Raw genomic sequence first — 12908 nt, 5'->3', positions numbered from 1 at the left:
GGGATTATTTTACTTTCTCACCCAAAATCGAACTGGTCATTACTTTTGTTTCAAATGTATTCATGGAGTGCAGTTTTTCAGAGAGTGTCCAAAACCATAACATACCACGATTAAAGTATGTTGGTGGCATTGACATTAGAACAGGAGAGAGGGAATTTAACATAGAGGATGATGATGAATGCGTATCATGTGAAAATAGCATTTGTGGAGGCCTGCATGCCCTCAAAAACATGTCTAGGGGTCAGTTAACATGTCAACAAAATCCCCAATGTGCAAAACACAGACTACTAACTTAGGTAACAAATTTGGCAACTCAGGTCATCGTGTCCCAGATTGATATTGAGGTGTTGTGGCCAAACATACTTACCGGTACATTAACATATGCTGTCATCACAATTGACTATGGCTGTACTGAACATAGGGTGAGCTGCTACTATATGCGGTACTGCCAGGTTTGTGTAAAGCATCAACCAAAGAAATACCTTAGCATCACGTGGCATAAACACCATTGTCATTTCCAGAAAGGGAAATGTATATTGATGTTGGGTCAACAGGTCCCCTAGAGTTGATCATCTAACCATCTTGTGTTTGCATCCAGAAGCATGATCCTCCAAGCTCTATGGGACGGCTGAAACAGGATTAGAGCGATGGAGAATCCTCTTCACCTGCTGCACGCGAACCACAGATGCAGTAGGGGAAAGAAGCTTACAGGAGAGCAGGGTGTCTCGTAAGTCTACATTCCCCACTTTCATTGGCCAGGAACTATATCCACAGAACAGAGAAACATTTCAGGGGGTTGGAATCAGCTAGCAAAGCCACATACCAGCAAGCATACTTTTGCATGTCTTCAAGATGGTGTCAAAGGGATTTAAAGCCTCAGTATGTTCTTAAAAAATAAAGATGTTCTATGATGTTCTATGAAATCATGATTCTATTTTAGAGGAGCAGGTAGTTGCCTTCTCACTAGTTCTCGCCCCCTCACTGCGGTCATACTGGAATGGTCAGAGAAGAGCAGTAAATGGGACCCCCTGAGTCGTTCCCATACCACATGGAGTGTACGAGAGACAGTATGCACTCAGACAGCCGTACAGAATGTACCCTCATGTTGAGCCAGTAGAAGGATGTCACATAGAAGGATGCCAGCACACACCTATGAATATTATGGAGTGATAAGTGAAATCCCATAAGTGCAGAGTGATGTCATAACGAAGATATATGAACCTATGTTGAAACGATATGAAAATACTTAAGAGTAACAAGCTAAAGTAATCATGACTACAAAGAAGATGAAGTTACTTATTGATCAATAAATGTAAACATGCAATAACGCAAGGTAGAAAGGAACCATATAGAACCTTGCTACAAAGGTATATATAATTTGGCTAGGACGGTCTGTTAAGGATTTTAAAGAGGCGTCACACTCCAAACCAGGACTCTTTTTACTGGCCAGGGATGCAGCGCACAATTCAAAATGTTTTTATGTTTATTTTCTTCAGATTCAATTTTTGAGAAGGCAGCCAACCCGCCTCACACCCCCCTTAACGTACACCCCATGTCGCAATGGACCATGAACCAGGCTGGTGTGTAATAATGAAATATTTATTTCTTTTTAATTATGAATAAAAATCAAACACATTCAATATAGGGCAGCAATCACCAGTGTGGTTATAATAACACAATAAAATGATAGGATACACTTAGTTTAACCTGCTAACATAAGATACACAATGCACAATTGAAAGAAAGCAAGATTACTTGTGGGTAGTGCTTTTAAATGGCACCACAGTTAAGCACTCCCCCTGCAACACTCCCTCAAAGCCCTGTTAACCATATTTTGTGTGGGTGGAGAGGAGTAGAAAGGAGTCACATATACTAGGCAACAATCCACATTGAAATCCGACCTACTACGGCTGAATGGGAGGCCAAAATCAGATTAAGCTCCCTTGAAAAAAAGAGTAAAATGGCACTTGGAATTATTAAATAGTTATTTTACATGTGCGGTTGAATGGATAAGGCAAGAATGGATGTGGCGGTACTAACGTGGCAAGAAAACTCACAAACTACAATTGCTATGTACTGACAACGGGCATATAGTTTAGAAAATCGACTTTGGAAGGCAAAACATAGTGCAGCAAGAATCAGACGTGGCAAAATTGCAATTGCTTCGTTTCACAGGTTTAAAATAGCAAAACAGCTTGGAAAATGAGCTAAACAAACATAATCGGAAATCGTTTTTAATGCTAAGGTACAAAGGCACCTAACAGGTATGATATGAAAGGGAAAGGGAGACTCTCCGATGGTGACAGTATGGGATTCTTTGCAGGAAAAATAAACAGATTTTTATAATGAAAGCAGTTACGATGGCGAAATCGGTTTTAGAAGGAAATGCCAGGTTTTCCTGAAACTATTCTTTTAGTGGCTACATTATTAAAGAAAGACACTGCCCACGAAAGCTTAATTTCCAATGTTAACCCATTCACGCCATGTACCTCTTTATAAGGGAATTAATTAATTTATTCCAAATAGTATTAAGGACTTATATAGCGGACTAAAATGATTTGGAAAGAATGGCACTAACAAATAGAGAGTAACATGGTTTTTCTAAGGACAGGATTCACAGAGGATTATGGCAATTTTAAGAATTTACTAGGATACTTATAGGATTTATTATAGGGTTTCTTATAGGGTTTCTTATAGGGTTGGACAAATGCAAGGTAACAAGGCAAGGATGCAGTCTTTTTGGTTACTGGGGAAGGGGAATACTTACAAAAAGCACTTGAATAGGGTAGTTTGGACAGCCGGACGGGTCTTTGGACAGCGGAACATGGGCTAAGTCAATGTGCAGCGGCTGCGCTCTCCTCTAGGGACACAGCGAGGCAACCAGGGCCTGGTCTCAGTGGACAGCGGGGTGTATCAGCCGGGCAAAGCAGTTAGCTGGGCAAAGCAGGTCTGGTCACTGGATAATCCCAACAAGGTTCAGCAGCCTTCCCCCCTTTCTCCCTGAAGTATTGGGATTTTTGTAGGGTTTAATTCTGGATGAGAGGTTCAACCTGCATAAAAGGTTCTACCTGGATCTGCTACCCCTGGCCTGACTCTGGAGTCTGGAGTCTTGCAGGACAATGTGGAATGTCTGGATCTCTGGATGTTGCGGGTTGGATTTTGGAATGCTGGAGTTTTTTTTAATGTCCTGACTTTTGAAACTCTCCTCCTTAAATAGGCTGGATGACATCGGAGGATTTTTCTATGTGGGCAGAACTAAGCTAGACATACCTCTAAAATCAGAGAGGTCAGTCTGCAAATGTCGCTGCCTCCCTGTAAGCAGATTGGACTCAAGCAAGTGGCTCAGTTTTAGTGTGTGTGTTTTTATGAGGTGCTTTGTTATACCACAGTTACTTTTGCCAAAATCAGTTATGACACAAAATGCTCATTTTTATAAACGTCACCCTTATAAAAAATTAGATAGGCAGATACCATATTTCACAAGGAACATTTCTGTCCAAACACCAAGTTTGTGCGATATTGCTTTGTTCTCCTGGCATTCTCTGAACACCCATCCTAGCTTATTCAATCCATGGGCAGTTGAAGGGCTTCACCTTTTTTTTTCAAACAAATGAAGATGCTTGGAACTTCTGTGCTACCACATGAGTAGGCCAACTCTTGGTCCTAGTGAAGACCTTTATGAGAATATGCACGGCTTTGCTATTTTATGATTTTGCACGCATTCAGATTGCTTTGTCTGCCTACTGTGTTGGAAGGGGTGGGCTGTGCCAATGCACTCCTTCGGAATGCCTAACAGCCATGCAGCACTGTGAATGGGTTTTCAAAGCTAAAATAACTACACCACACAAGTGCAAAGGGACTTGTGAGCGGTAGTTCCTTTCACAGGACTGTTTGCCATATTGTACAGCAATACCACTCATGTGGTCCCCCAGTGGTGAAGGTTTAGCCCCATTCAACTACTAGAACCGAGTTCAAGTGCCAGCCTGTCTTTTCTTGTGGTGCATCAAATATTGTTTTAAAAAACAAAATTTCATACACCAGAAAAAAAGATAGACTGAGTTTCGAAACTCGGGTTGAGTGGCTGAAGGGGCTAAACCTTCACCACTGGATCACATGAGGCCTTTGAGAGAGCAAGGCAAACGCGACCTGTTAAATAAACAGAACGTGTTTGCCTCCTTCACTCTTTCATAGGACAAGCAGTCCTATGAATGCCCTTCAAATACAGTAATGCCTGTCCTCTGAACTTGTGTTTTAATTCTCTGCTCTCAGGCAGTAACAAGCCCAAGCTCCCAGTAAGGGGCTCCTGCTGATTACTGCCACACGAGCATTGAATGAAAGAAACCAATTATACTGTTTCTGCATACAAAATGGATGCGCCCAAGTCCTTTAAAAGCAGGACTTAAGAGCAGATTTACTGCTTATTTTACAGAACAACGTATCACTTATTTTTTATGGCCAATATTTTTAAACATTATATTTTTTTAAAGATCTTCTCCTTTAAGATCCAATGTAGAATTTGATGTGAATAGCAATGTACGCATGTTCAATTTCCAGGAAAGAATTCCATGTAATCTATACCTAGAGATGATTACTCTTAGTGAAGGGTTTAGATGTAGCAAAGCTAGTGTAGCTGAGATATTTAGAGGAATGTAATTTAGTTTAGTTGGAATGATGAAGTCCAAGGCTGTGATTACATAGGTCACCTTAGCTTCACAGTCAATGTTCCCACCAAACATGTATCACTTTGCTTGCCGAGGAACATTAGTCTCATGAGACTACACATCATCCTCATGGTTGGAGTGCGTCTCTGTCCCACGCATGTCCGCTATCGCAGCCGCATCCGGCTTTGTGAACCTTTTATCAAGTGATCCATTTTTGTTTTTCTTTTTGCTCTTTTGTTTTCCCCCAGGCAATTGTGCTGGCGCCAGGTCATGACTTTCTTCAGCAGACTCAAGAGTTCGTAAATATATTGGAGTTTGTAAAATGTACTACTTTGTGCATAGGCTTCCGTTGTTGCTTCTTGGCTTTTTTCGCTTTGGGTTTATGTTTTCTTCAGCTGCTGCGCGCTGGTGTAACATCCTGAACAGGGCAATACTCCACTTCCTTGCCATTAGGAGCCAGATTTACATTGGTCTTGTCTCCAGACAGGCCATTTGACTACCTGCATGGGCCTGCAATCTTTTGAATTCCAGGCGTTGCTCATTTTCTTCACAAGTTTACCGAGGTCTTTGCTCTGGGATATTTAGATGTTATATTCTGCTTGAAATGTGCATTCCAGCGACGTCTGTAGTTTAAACTGGCCTTTGTGTACCGGCACACACATTTCCGTAATTACATTCGGTTTGAATGCCTTCCAAGGAGTTACAGCTGTAGACAGTTGTGCAGGCGCAGAGTTACATAGCGATGATTGGAAGTCTGAGAGAATAGCACGGTTCGGTGAGACTGGAGGGTAAATGCTGCATCAGTGGAAAGAATAGATTGTCAGCTTCTGGTCACTCGGTAGGTTTTACCTTGCACTTTGAGTAATAGCAGAGATCCTGGCTCTGCATTATTAGCTTGTTCAGACTCATGTGCCGGAGCTGCAGTGTTGTCTGTCAGGATAAAATAGGTGGTAATGTTCTCTTTTTTCCCATTGTTTGGTTGGCCAGTCATCTTGCGGGTCTCAGGACGGGGCTCGTTAATGTTATCAATGCTGGAGGAGTTAGAGACTGCTTCAATAGCCCGTCCCTTTAGGCTTCTCAGATTATAATGCATATGCCACGAGGATCGAGAAATAAGCTCCAGAAGTAATACTAATACTCTAACCAGGTGTTTAGGAGAGTTGTTTGAAATCAGTCACCAGCAAGGGCGAAGCAGAGAAAATGCCGACATAGGATCCACAAGCCTCATTATTTGGGCTGTGGACTGCAGACTGCTCTGCACTTTGTCCCAAACTTGATTCGCGCGTATGCTTCGCATGGCACAGCGTGTTAAGTAGTCCTCTCACTGGAGCAAATGCGGACTCCAAAAGAGTCAGTAATTGTGGCAAAGAGAAGACCTTCTTGGTGACCGACTGCAAACTGCTCTGCACTTTGCAAAGAATGATACAGAGCTTGAGGTAGAGGATTCTTTCCCTTAACAAAGAAGAATGAGGATGTCCTCTTCAGTCTACATGGTCTGTGATGATGTCTAGCACTGGGCTATGCCCAGTGGTAGGAGGTGATCACCAACATATGCCATTTGAAGTGTCTCCTCGCAACATTAACCATGTAAAAAGTGCTGGGGTAAAATCAAAGTGAAAATTATAAGTTGTTCCAAGAGAGGATACATTCCAGTGACAGAGAGGGGTGGACCAAGCTTATCTGCAACCCCACATACCAAATGAGGAGGCACTGCCAACCAGAATCCCAGCACTTCCGGTCATAGGGATTGGACGACATGACACCACCAAACCCCAAGCAGGTGAGCATGTAGAGAACCTTTTGTGTAGTGCTATGTGTGTTATGTGGAGTTGTGGGGTAGCATAGTTGCATCTGTAAGAGTCGCAGTAGAAGGGGGCAGGTGGAAGGCACACAATTATGATGAGTCCAGTGGGTGATGAAAAGTGAACTATTGCCATGCCATGGCATGTGGCTTGAGGCATTAACATGATAGTATGATGCTCAGTGTTGTTGTATTGGGGATAAGACAAACATATTTGACTTTACAAAATAAATCTGCATTCCCAATGGTGGAAATATTTTGCAGGATGAAAACAGGTTGACTTGAAAACAGGTTCTATCCATGTGTCACTACACCTAGTAACTACTGCAAGTGCACAATTCCTTTCAACCTGAAAGTTTATCTTCAGAGAAAAAAGTGACAATCATGTTGGTCCTTTCTGTTGTACTGTTTTGTTGGAATGACTGAGTTGACCATGTTTGTGGGCTGCATGAGTGAAGAATGTGTGCCGGGTCCAATGTGACAGTCGCAGCTTATTATCACTACACATTTTCTAACCCATATCTGGTAAACCACTCAGCTGTAGTGATAACCTTCACCTTAACAACAAAGGACCAATTACAACCAGCTCCCATGTTTTACAGATTCTGCACTATATGAAGACATGAACGGTGACCCTATGAATATATGTCACAACTCAAGTGAGATGGGAATGATAGAGGAGACGGTGGAGTACACCCTGCAATAGGCTATGGCACAAAGACCAAAGGATGGCCAGCCATTACAAGAGGGAGACACCATCTGTGATAAGGATGACAATCGGTCACTATCACCCGGAATAGTCCAAAACAAGCTTGGATGGGTTTTTACAAACCATGGATTCGGTCCTATGAGGAGAAAATGCAACAATACCAGATGGCCATCAGAACATAGTTGGCATCAGTAAGATGGAATTATGCTACGGTACGGGAGAGTATCTCGCGCTCAAAACCAGTCTTTTCGGTGTAATTCTTCAAGTAGTCCAACTAAATATTCCGAGAATCCAATTCATGAGAATGTGGTATTTATTCTCCAGTGATAAAGAAAAAGCCAGCTGACATGTGTTTCGACTCCTGGTCGTTGTCAAGGCCTAAGGTTAATCCAAGGTCATTAAACCTATTAGCAATGGTTGAAATACATAGATCTCGGTTGGCGTCACCAGTGCATCCAAACACGGTGATTAATTTGCAGTCTGATACATCTAAATCCTTCAAGTCAATAATTGATGTTGTGGATATTTAAGCTTGTTGTAAACAATAAGTCTGAAACTCCAATTCCAAGAACACCATTTCTGGTTATCGTGTTATTAGAAATCCTTCATATTTAGGGATAAATCCCAGATCACATTCCTGGTCGAAACAATTTAGCTCGCCAGCAATCCGTCCTCTTTGTTTCTGTCCCCACAGAATAGAAATTGTCACCCCTGACCTTACTGTAACTGTATATATATTTTGTTTACTTTTTCCCCAGAAACGCAGATGTAATAACTATGTACTACAGTTAGCCGAGGGCTGTATTTGTTTGATACTCAGGGTTATGGGGAAAAATGACACAGCATGTTTTCCTGTTCTCTCAACCCCCATTAAAGCCTCCTCACCTCCCCAGCCCTCTCCCTTCTCCCAACACTCATTGTTTCCATGTGACAGACTTTCATTCTGCTCGCCTTTTCTTCTTTAGTCGCGTTTATTCTACCAAGAAATTGTGGCTACGAGAAATGATTTTTGCTCTTAACTTGGTCTTGGCCCCCCTACAGCTCCCAAATTTCACATGGTGTCCTCTCGACCACAACCCCCACCACCACCTCTAACCTGATGTCAGTGCAAGCCTAAGTCAGCTAGGTAAATTGGCTCTGTGAAATTCCAAATTGCCCAGTAGTGTTTGTTTTGCAGTAGGAGATTCCCCTTAGAAAACTTACATCTTACTTAGTGTCTATTTACAGGCATGTCAATGCTGCCTGTTACTGCTGTTCTGGTATCATGCAATGCAATGCATTGTCACAGTTCAGCTAACCTTTCTTTAAGTCCCTTCCTTCGTGTCTTAATGAGAAATTAAATGCAGGTTTTCTGATTATGCTAGTGTGCATTAAAGGAAGTGCACATACCTCGTGTTATTGCCTATTCGCCAGGAACCTGAGTATGCTGTGAAGGTGCTATGCCAAAGGACGTTTTCCAATGGGAGCCTGGAGTCTTCAGGAGCAGAGGATCCACATTGGGAACTGCCAGTGTGTTTTCCCAGGTAAGCACTTAACTAAATACCCAGAATGTGAAGTGGCATGTGACGTTGGGTGAGGCCTTTAATAGGCCCTGTTCCAAGATGGGCACCATCATGGAAGTCTCACTGTATTTCGGCTTCCTGTGAGTTTTCGCCCAGAATCATGGGAACTGTAGTACAACAGCACACCCAGCATCATTTGGTGCCACGGACAACTCCACTGTCCCCTGACATCTCCCTGGGAAGGCGGTGGGCCTAAGTACCCGGATGTAAGAAGGGTCTGAACCTGCTCAGAGAGTTGGAGCTGGTCTGCATTCACTGTGAGAAGCACATTTCAAATGACCATTCTCGATAGCTATCACCACATTCCTCAGTCCATTAAAAGCTGCATGCAGTTCCATTTCCCACAGAATTGTCAAGGCATCTGAACCGGCAGTTGAAGGTTCACAATGTTACCTGTTGTGGATAGGTAATTGTGTTTCCTGTGTTGCAAATTGTATAGGGCACGTATGTGTCAGTGGTATGCATGCTTTGCATATGAATCAACAATGCGTCACCATCCTGGGGAATCTCGAATTGGCATGCAGTGTGTATGCGAAGATGGCATTTGTTTTTAGGAGGCTGTTTCTGCCATCACACATGATCTGGACATACACTGAATGCAAGATCCTCCTATTCCTGTACAGGTGTGCTCTGGTCAGTGGCTGTCTCTTTGCCATGTGACTGCAATTAATAGCACCACAGCGCCATCTGTGTTATAAAATTCCCAGACAGCTCCTTCCTCACAGGTATTTTGGGGCATGTAGATGTGTTGTCTGGCAGATGACAGGATACCATTGAAGACCTGCCTAGTGTCTCAGACCGCATTGCCTGTGACATCGAGCTGTGGTGCAACTGATCCCCTCAACAGAGCCAGTGACAAAGAAATGCAAGGCTCGTAGCAGGTTCTCCAGAAGTGTTATGCTGTGTTCTTGCATGGTAGGTGCAGCCTTCCCCACTACCAGTGTGACAGTATGTCAAGTACTACCTGAGGTGGGAATAGGTATTGCAAGAAGACCTCATCCTCTGCCACACTAGAGCTTGACACTCTTCTCCTGTAGATTGTTTCACACCTAATCCTCCTGCTAATGAATCGACTAAGCAAAATTATGCTGTCATGATCTCTGCTTCCAAAAGGTCGGGGTTTTCCCAACTCCCTTGGAAGCAGATCCATAACCCAGGTTCAGAGTGCCAACCAGTCCCAATTGGGACCTTTTGGACCCAGTCCTGGCGCCAGTGGCACCAGGCTCATAAATATGCCCAGTCCCAGCGCTGGAAGCGCCGGGCTCATAATGCTTGGGTGGACTTACCTGCAGCAGACCATGCTGCTTACTTGCCTGCCAGTTGAGTCTCTGATCCTCTTCTGTTTGGAACTACTTTTCCTGTTGGGTGGGGCAGGAGCCACTCCCTAGATTCAGAACACTGGAACTCTTCTGGAAAGCAGGAACTCTTTTCTTACCTAGGCGTGGCTGTGGAAGGAGACACCTAAGCATTATAGGAGGCTATTTAAACCACACCCGATGGATGAATCTTGCTTTGCGTTATTCTGCATCCTCAGCAGCAGAACGCTCATCGTGTCTTCTGCATCTGATCCTGGGCCTAAGGGAAAAGGCTTACCATCCTGAATCCAGTCTTCAGCAACACCTATAAAGACAAGAAAGAACAGGTTAGCATTACGGTCTTCAGTGACAGCTCTTCACTTACCTGGTCCATCGGCTGTCACCAACGCCTCGCGCTGCATTCCGGCATCTGAAAGACAAAGGCTTACCTACTCTTCGTGCGCTCCGGAGGTCTTCACACTGCATTCCGGCATCTGAAAGACAAAAGCTTACCAACTCTTTGCACGCTCCGGAGGCCTTCGGCGCTGCATCCCGCATCTGAAAGACAAAACAAGGTGCGTTTAAAGACATTGGGGAACTTTAATACTCACGTGCCATTACTCCTTTCCACATCTAACCCAGTGGGTATTCCGGCACCCTGCAGCCGCCCCGAACTTGTACCTGCAAAATAAAAAGACAGTTAGAGCGCATCGTGAAGCAGGCAACAAGCGCTTACTTACGTGCTTCCAGGCGCTTCTATTCATCACACGGGCTCCATCTTCAACTCACTTCAGCCCGCCATCCGCCATCGCTGGAACCCTGCAAAACAAGAGACATCATTACTAAAGACTTTAAAGACATTAGAATTACTCGAAACTTACCGTTCGTGCAGTAAACGACGGACAGCAGTCCTCTGATCCAGTGAAGAAACTGGTTACAGCACCCTGCCTCGAGGCAGATGGAGAGCACAGCGTTCACTTACCTAAGGTGAGAGCGTTAACCTTTGGGGTTCTACAGGAGAAGAGAAAGGGAAGAAGAGAGAGACATTCAATAACCCAGTCCATTAATCCCACATTTTCTATCTGCAGACATCTTACCCTTCGAGCCAGACATACAGTGCACAGAGGTCCAGCCCAAAGAGCCAGCCGTGGGTTACACATCACCTTTGAAGATACGGTTTATGCCCAGTCAAGACCGGCGCCTCTACGGGAATCAGGTGAGCGTTACAGATGCCTACTGGAACCACCATTTTGAATGTATTTGCCTGCAGCATTACTGTAGCCTATTGTACTTTGGTCATGTGGCAACAAGTCTATTTCCGCCCAACTCACGTGCTCCCTTTTCGGGACCACTTACTCCAATTCAGGATTGAAGCAAGTGGTGACAGGCATTTTTATTAGCAAATCCCGTGCTCAATTGTTCATGAATACGATTTTTTTCTTGACTTTCATGCTGTGGTGTCTGTTTCTTGCTGTCAGGTAAATATTTGTGGTGAATCGAGGTCTCTCCTCGACTCACACAGATAACATAACTCTGAAACCCTGTGGCGATGAAGGGAGAGGAGCGACTGATCAAGCTGGCAACGTGCAGTGAGATGCGCTGCTAGCACGGAGAGAGGAAAAAACACTTCCTAGCTGCAGGAAAGATTTCAGCCTACCTCACCCCTGAATAGCAGAACCACTGAAATAGTACAGCGGTAGACCTGATACCTACCATGTACCTACCATGTAAAAGACCTGGGTTAGATTCTCCATTAGGGACTGTGGGTAAAGTTGATCTAAATGTATGAAATACCCTCGACAACACCACAAAGGCATGGTGAAATAAATAAAACCTTCTTCCAGAAAGCAAGAACAACATAGAGAACCATACCTACCAACTACCAAGGAGGAGCAAACAAGATAAACTGGAGGAGATCTCTTATGTAAGAGAGTTAATTGCGACTCTTAATGAACTCAACTGTCATTCGAACTGACCAATAAGGAGTGATCTACCCTGGGAGGATATTATGTAAGCACTACTTCCATCAATCAGTCGAGTCACTACGCACTTGTGAATCAGCTCCTATGACTTTAGGAAGTTAACTTATTGAATGCTATGAAAAGAAAAGTTACATAAGCATGCCATAGAAAATAAAAACGGAACAAGGAACAAACCGAATGGAACCACACCCTCTTCCAGTAGAAAATGCCATGGAGACAGAACACACCCCTAAAAACATCATGAGAAGAGAAAAGTCCTATATCTAACACACCGTACCTCTCAACTGCCCACGCACCAAAACACTGCAACACCACCGGCATGGCTAGGTGCGCCAAAACATACTAGAACCACACAGGAAAAGAGAAACTCCAAGAACAGAACACCTTCACTTCTTATATCACAAAAACACAATAACACTGCTACCAACCAGAACAAAACATAGAAGAAGAGAACCCACATCCAAGCCCTTGTCTCTGCAGGATCTAACAACTCGGCCAAACTCTTTCAAATCTGCAAGGAGCTGGCCAATCCTGCTGTAGTCTCTACCTATCCTGTCCCCTCCCAGGCCCTCGACACGGCCCTGGCTTCTCATTTCATCTCTAAAACTCGGGACATCCTGTCCTTTCTCTCTTCCCCTCCCCCTCCTCCCTCTACTCTCTGTTCTTCCTCTGGCCCCTCTGCGGCCACCTCTCCTCCCTCCGTCTTTGCCTTTCCCCTGATCTCCCCAGACAAGGTTTCTAGACAAGTACGATCTATGAAAGTCTTGTCAAAACAGGTTCACCCCTGTTCCTCCAAAACCATCAAGGACCACATTGACACCCTGGCTCTATCTCTGGCTGACTTCTGCAACCACTCCTTCACCACTCGAGTCTTCCCTTCCCCCCTGAAGCACTCCCT

This window comes from Ambystoma mexicanum, chromosome 8 (genome assembly GCF_040938575.1).
Source record: "Ambystoma mexicanum isolate Mex_15411 chromosome 8, UKY_AmexF1_1, whole genome shotgun sequence".
In the NCBI taxonomy this organism is placed as follows: domain Eukaryota; kingdom Metazoa; phylum Chordata; class Amphibia; order Caudata; family Ambystomatidae; genus Ambystoma; species Ambystoma mexicanum.
The sequence above is the reverse complement of the archived record's forward strand: the minus strand, read 5'-3'. Positions refer to the sequence as shown.